The following is a 6,534-nucleotide window of genomic DNA, read 5'->3' on the forward strand; positions in this document are numbered from 1 at the left end:
GGCGGCACCAATCTACTAACAAGAGGACAAATAGGCACAGAAGAGGCTCCTTATGGAGTTTGTTAGCCATTTGGGCAAGAAACAGCTCTGTGCTTGCCTGGATTGCTTGTTGGCATGCTATGTGAGCCGGACATGCAAGACCCACAGAAAAATGAGTGCTGAACTTGCCTAAAGGTGAGACGATCCTCCGGGGTCCCTACTTCATGAAAAATTAGAAAAAGTCTGCTAGACATTGTCCTGGACACAAAAGAAAGTGATTGACAAACTGTCAATATAGACAGAACAGTCTTTGAAATTTCCTGTTTCTTTGAAAAGTCTGCTGAATACTATGGGTCTGTAGACTGAAGAAGGATGCCCAGATGGTACAGAACTTTGGGTGACTGTCCAGGCAGTGAGATGTCTCTGTCAATTCTAGAGTTTTCAAAGTTGCTTACAATGTACTTTCTGTTTACATAGGTAATATTATATCCTTCTCAAGTCTTTCATGGAGTTGAAGAATTGATAGTTATAGTTTTCCTTAGTTATGATAAAAGATAAAGTAGATATAAATATTGTAACTATAATTTTTGCTTGATACCCATCTTGTTATATGTAATTTTTATATGTTAAAGTTAAAACTTTCCTTTTTATTTACACAGAAAAGGGGAAGTGATGTGGGATTCCCTTCTGTATTCTGTGATGACCATTGATTAATAAAGAAAATGCTTTGGACCCATAGCAAGGCAGAACTTAACTAGTCAGTAAAAGCTAAACTGAATGCTAGGAAGAAGAAGGCTGAGTAAGAGAGAAGCTAGGGAGCTGCCGCCAGAGACAGATGCACTGAAACTTTGCTGGTAGGTCACGACCTCGTGGTGATGCACAGATTAATAGAGATGGGTTATAAGATGTGAGCGTTAGCCAATAAGAAGCTAGAGCTAATGGGCCAAGCAGTGATTTAATTAATACAGTATCTGTGTGGTTATTTCTGGGCAGCTGGGACAAGCAAGCAGACTCCTTACAACATGGTATAAAGACAGGTTTGACGGAAGTGTAACTAGATGATGCCATGTGGAGACAGAGATGGGGTGAATCCCCTGTGAAGACAGTGAGTAAGGAGTTTCATCCCCTGCTGCAAAGCGGTGAGGAAGGATTTTTCTGCAGGTTCTGGGGATCATAGTAACACATGATTGCCTTGATCTTGGGTTTTTAGCCTTTGCAGCCATGTGTCACACTAGTGTTGTTTTACGCCATCAAGTGAGTGGAGCCCAGGAAAATGATTAGATACAGTCTGCCGTGGTTTGGGTGAGAATGGCCCCCTAGACTCATAGCATTGCTTCTTTGGTTCCCAGTTGAGAGACTATTGGGAGGGAATGATTAGGAGGCGTGGTCTTGTTGGTGGAGGTGTGTCACTGGAAGTGTGTTCTGAGATTTCAAAGGCTCAGCCAGACCCAGTATCTCTCTCTCTCTCTCTCTCTCTCTCTCTCTCTCTTTCTCTCTCTCTCCCTCCTTCCCTCCCTCCCTCCCTCCTGCCTGGGGATCAGGGTGTAAAGCTCTCATCTACTGCTCCAGCACCACGTCTCTGTGCTCCCCACCATAACGATAATGCACTAATGCTCTGAAGCAAGCCCCCAGCTACATGTTTCTTCCATATAAGAGTTGCCTTGGTCATGGTGTGTCTTTACAACAATAGACCACTCACTGAGACAACCCAGAGCAGCTTCGCTTCTTTCAGCAGATTAGACAAAAGAAGACAAAATGAGGGAGAAGCATCAGCAACACAGATCTTGTTAGAAATAATACAAAAGAGAATAGACGCTTGGAAACACAGGAGTGAGCATAGAAAAAATGCAACTGATAAGAAAGAAAAAAATAACTCCTAAAGGATAAAGAAAGAGTACACACTGAGGCCTAACTGTGTCAGAATATGCCAAAATTATAGGAATGTTTTTGAAGTGAAACGCTAGGAGAGGAAAAGGCACACTAGGGCAACTAAAACCAAGCACAGATACCAGGAAAGGTGAGGTCAAGGAAAAAGTACCATAAAACCCACAAAATTACTGGTTATAGAAAGAAGAATTCACAATAAATGCCTTAGAATTGTAAGTCATTATACATTCATCACAGCTCTGGGAGCTCTGGGAAGTGTTAGAGGAAAAATATTTTTATGGGACTTTGCTTAAACCTTCTTCAAACAAATGTGAAAAAACAGAAGATCAATCTAACACACACACACACACACACACACACACACACACACACACATAAAAATGGCATGCATTTTTTCCCTCAAGTTATCTTGAAACAATCAGTCATAAAAATGGCTGAGGACCAGACCATAAAGAAACCTAAAGTCAAAGAAAATAAAACAAACCTATAAGGATATTTGTCAGCATCTATCACAAAGCAACAAAATGAGACACTAGCTGTAGGCACATCACAGAATTAAATGAAGGAAATCTAACCTGAGCATACATCTCGAGCAAAGGATAAAACCCATCCTACCACTATAGAGTACCCGGAAAGTAACTATAGGGATAATATATAAAACCCATCCTACCACTATAGAGTACCCGGAAAGTAACTATAGGGATAATATATAAAACCCAGCCTACCACTATAGAGTACCCGGAAAGTAACTATAGGGATAATATATAAAACCCAGCCTACCACTATAGAGTACCCGGAAAGTAACTATAGGGATAATATATAAAACCCAGCCTACCACTATAGAGTACCCGGAAAGTAACTATAGGGATAATACCACACACAGCTGCCAGAACTTCTGATGGTGTCAAAGGGAAAACATTTAAATCTGAAAAATCAAGAATAAAGTTCATGGGTGAATTATCTCTTCATAAGAACATCAAACAAATTAATTTAAAAAGATGATGTATTCTTTTATTAAGTGTAGTGTGACTCAGAACAGTGTAAGCCTGAAAGCTTTAGTTACCAATCAGGGTACTTTTTTTTTTTGCAGCTTCTATTTAACATGGTTCTGGAAGTCCTGTCCAGAGCAGCTATACAGAAGAAGGAGATCAAGATCATCTAAATTAGCGAGGAAACAGTAAAAGCAAAAAAGTCTGTGTTTTAAGATGATGCATTCTTATCCATAAAAATAAATTTAAGGAGCTCATGCAAACACAAACTCACAGCATACAGATCTCAGATCCAAACATTGAAGTGTTCTCATTGCAGCATGACCACAAAAGCCAAGATGCACTAACAACCCACATGTCCATACATAATGAAGACAAGGAAATGTGTTATGAACATGAAATGGAACATGACCCCAAGTTTTTCCAAGTAAAGAAATGGGCCTGTTATCCAAGCTACTCAGGAGGCTGAGTGTGGGCAGATGTTTCTGTCCTGCCTACCATCTCCCAAATAACCACATGGAAGCTTACTATTCCTTATGAAAGCTTGGCCAATATCTTAGGCTTGTCTCTATCTCTTTTAAGTTAACCATGCTTGCTTTGTGACTCATGCCTTTTACTTCTTTTTCCTTCAAGTTTGTTCCCTCTGTATCTGGTGGCAACACCACCTTCTTCTTCCCAGCATCCTATCTGCCTTAAAAATCTTGCCTGTTGGGCATTTAGCTTTTTATTAAACCAGTCTGAATGACACATCTTCATGGTATTCAAAAAGATTATTCCACAATAGCTAAGCCAGAGGATCATGGAAATGAGAACACATGCAGGAGTGACCTCGAAACTGATAATTGTTTCTGGGGAATACTGGTGTGGCAGACTTGCTGAAGGTCTGTCCTTGGTGGCTGCTCTGCACCTGCTTCCAGCTAGCTAAACCTAATGCAGAAGGAAATCTCTGTCATGTGGTTGTCTGAAATCCAGAATGTTCTGAGTGATGAAAGACGCTTTTCAGTCATAGACCAGTTGCTTACATTCCATTTAAGACAAGGGATCTCCAGGCAAAAAAAGAAAAAAAAAAGACCTCTGAAAATTTTTATATATTGAATAAGTTAATTTTGGTCCTTTGGGGATCAAAGGGACAAAAAACAAATAAATAAATCAGATATAGCACCACCTGTGATAGGAAATTTTCAAACAAGACATAATGAAGAATCTAAGGTAGCGGTCAGTGACATGGCTCAATGAGTGAGAGTGCCTGAAGTTAAAACTCTTTTGCCACTGAACCTGAGTTCGATTCCCAGGACCCACGTGGGAAAAGGAGAAAACCAATTCCTGCAAGTAGTTCTATGATCTCCACTCACATGTCCTGGCACACTTGTCCACCTACACACATACACACACACACACACACACACACACACACACACTTCAAATGCAATAAAAATGTAATAAGAATCTAAATAAGAATAAGAAAGAATGAGATATTTTTAAATTACACTCATTGGTTATTTCATGATTAACTGTACATTGAGAGGACGTGTGTACATGCCATGGTATATGTGTATAAGATACATGCCATGGTGCATGTGTGTAAAACACATGCCATGTGATGTGTGTAGGACACAAGCCATGGTGGTGTGCAGGGTAGACAACAGATTTTAATCCTCTGTAGCCAGTTCTCTCCTTCCTCCGTGTGGGACCCGGGGATGGAGCTCAGGTTGTCAGACTTGGCAGCAAGTGTCTTTCCACGCTGAGCCATCTCACTCATCAAACAAACAAACACATTTTTTGTTTGTTTGTTGTTTGTTTTAGGGACATATTCAAATATGTTCTTCATTAATTACACCAGAACAAAAGACTTGTCTACAATGTCCTAGAATACAGTTGCCTGCTTTTTGAATCTGTGAAATCTAACAGTTTGGAACACAATCAGAAAAAAAAAAAAAAAAAAAAAAAAAAAAAAAAAAAAAAAAAAAAAAACATTACTCTGGACTGCCAAGCAACTTTATTTTAAAGAGAGAAGAGAAATGTTTGTTTCTCCTAGTTATGAACTGCAGTAAAATGTCATTTAGATGTTGCTAGGAAGAAAAGGCTGTTTTGCCCCCTTAATTATATTCTACAGTGCAAAAGCATCAAATGTTGGTTCTAGTAAGTATATTGCTCTGAGCCTTCTATTTCCTGCATTCGAACACATGGGAATAAGTTTGACAGTGTAGAATGTTAATAATAAATTTCATAACGCTTCTGGTTTGTTTAATAGCAGAGGGATTTCTGGGTCCCACATAGAAATCAGCATAGTGAAAGAACTGAAGATGCATTCAGGCGTGGAAAAAAAAAGTGAAACGGCATGAAATTGTCCCTGACAAAAAAAACACATGTGGAGACCTCATGACCCTGAGGGTTTTGTATGGCTGTATTATGCGCTTAGAGTAGTTACACTGCTGCATATAGCAATATTCTTCGGGCAGAAGTAGAGAACTACAAGTCAGTATCCTCAATTCTAAGTCAGAGACAAAAACCCTGCAACATAAAAGAGACTTTAGAGTGTTCAAGGGTGAATACTCATGAGATATTTAATCAAAGTGAAATATGAGCTATTCCATGCAAAAGGAAAATCTGAATGAAAACTAGAAAGACCTTTAATTGTTAGGAAATGTCAGCTCTCAGTCATTTCTAAATCAATGACTGCTTTTAAAGGACGAAGTGGTTTTGTTGAATGCTGCTGCTAAAGCAGGTACATTAAATGTCTGGGAGTGTGTTTTGCTCTTGCATGATGATGGGCATTATTTGACATCATCTGCTTGCATGTCAAAGACAAACCCTGACACTCATGCAGAATCAACATAATTGAGATGCAGATGAAGGTTAGGAGATGCCTTTATGACCTTGAGAAATAGTATTTACTACCCAGGTTCTTTGTGCATTTTCCATGAGTAATTTCCTCAAAGAATGATATGAACTAGAAATGTAAAACAATATTATGAATAGTATTTTGCTGAAGGGCAGTAATCTATCTAAAATATTCTAGAAACGTTGTCTTCGGGGCAGGATGTGAAGTTTCATGTCCAGACGCAAGCTGGTGAAGAAGCAGGACCACCAGTTATTACTGGGAAGCAAAAAGGGCATCATAGATAGCTTACACTGGAAGAGACATTGAAGGATCATTTAACTCTTCACTAGCTCAGTCAACATGAGCTATCAGTTTAGCACTAAAATAGAATAATAAGGAGCATGATAATACCTGATGGTGCTGAGAACCCCTTCCTTGGTGTTATAATGCTAAATCTCTGAGATCTGACTTCTTAAAATGCTATTGTGAATATCATAACTTTGCGAGCAACTCTAAACTGTTTATGTGTATAAAAAAGAAATATATAAAATTAAAGAAAGTTTGTGACAATTAAGGAAAATGGGGTACATTCACACAATGGAGTACTACACAGCAGAAAAAATAACGACATCTTAATTTTTGCAGGAAAATGGATGGAGCTAGAAAACATCATTTTGAGTGAGGTAACCTAGACACAGAAAGACAATTATCATACATACTCACACATAAGTGGTTTTTAAACATAAAGCAAAGAAAGCCAGCCTACAAATCACAATCCCAGAGTGATGGAGGAAGGTCATTGGTTAAATAAAAAAGAAACTGCTTGGCCCTCATTGGTTAGAAGATAGGTGGGAGGAG

The sequence above is a fragment of the Microtus oregoni genome, unplaced genomic scaffold, assembly GCF_018167655.1.
Source record: "Microtus oregoni isolate MIOR12 unplaced genomic scaffold, Mior012 000033F_ref0000390, whole genome shotgun sequence".
Classification (NCBI taxonomy): Eukaryota; Metazoa; Chordata; class Mammalia; order Rodentia; family Cricetidae; genus Microtus; species Microtus oregoni.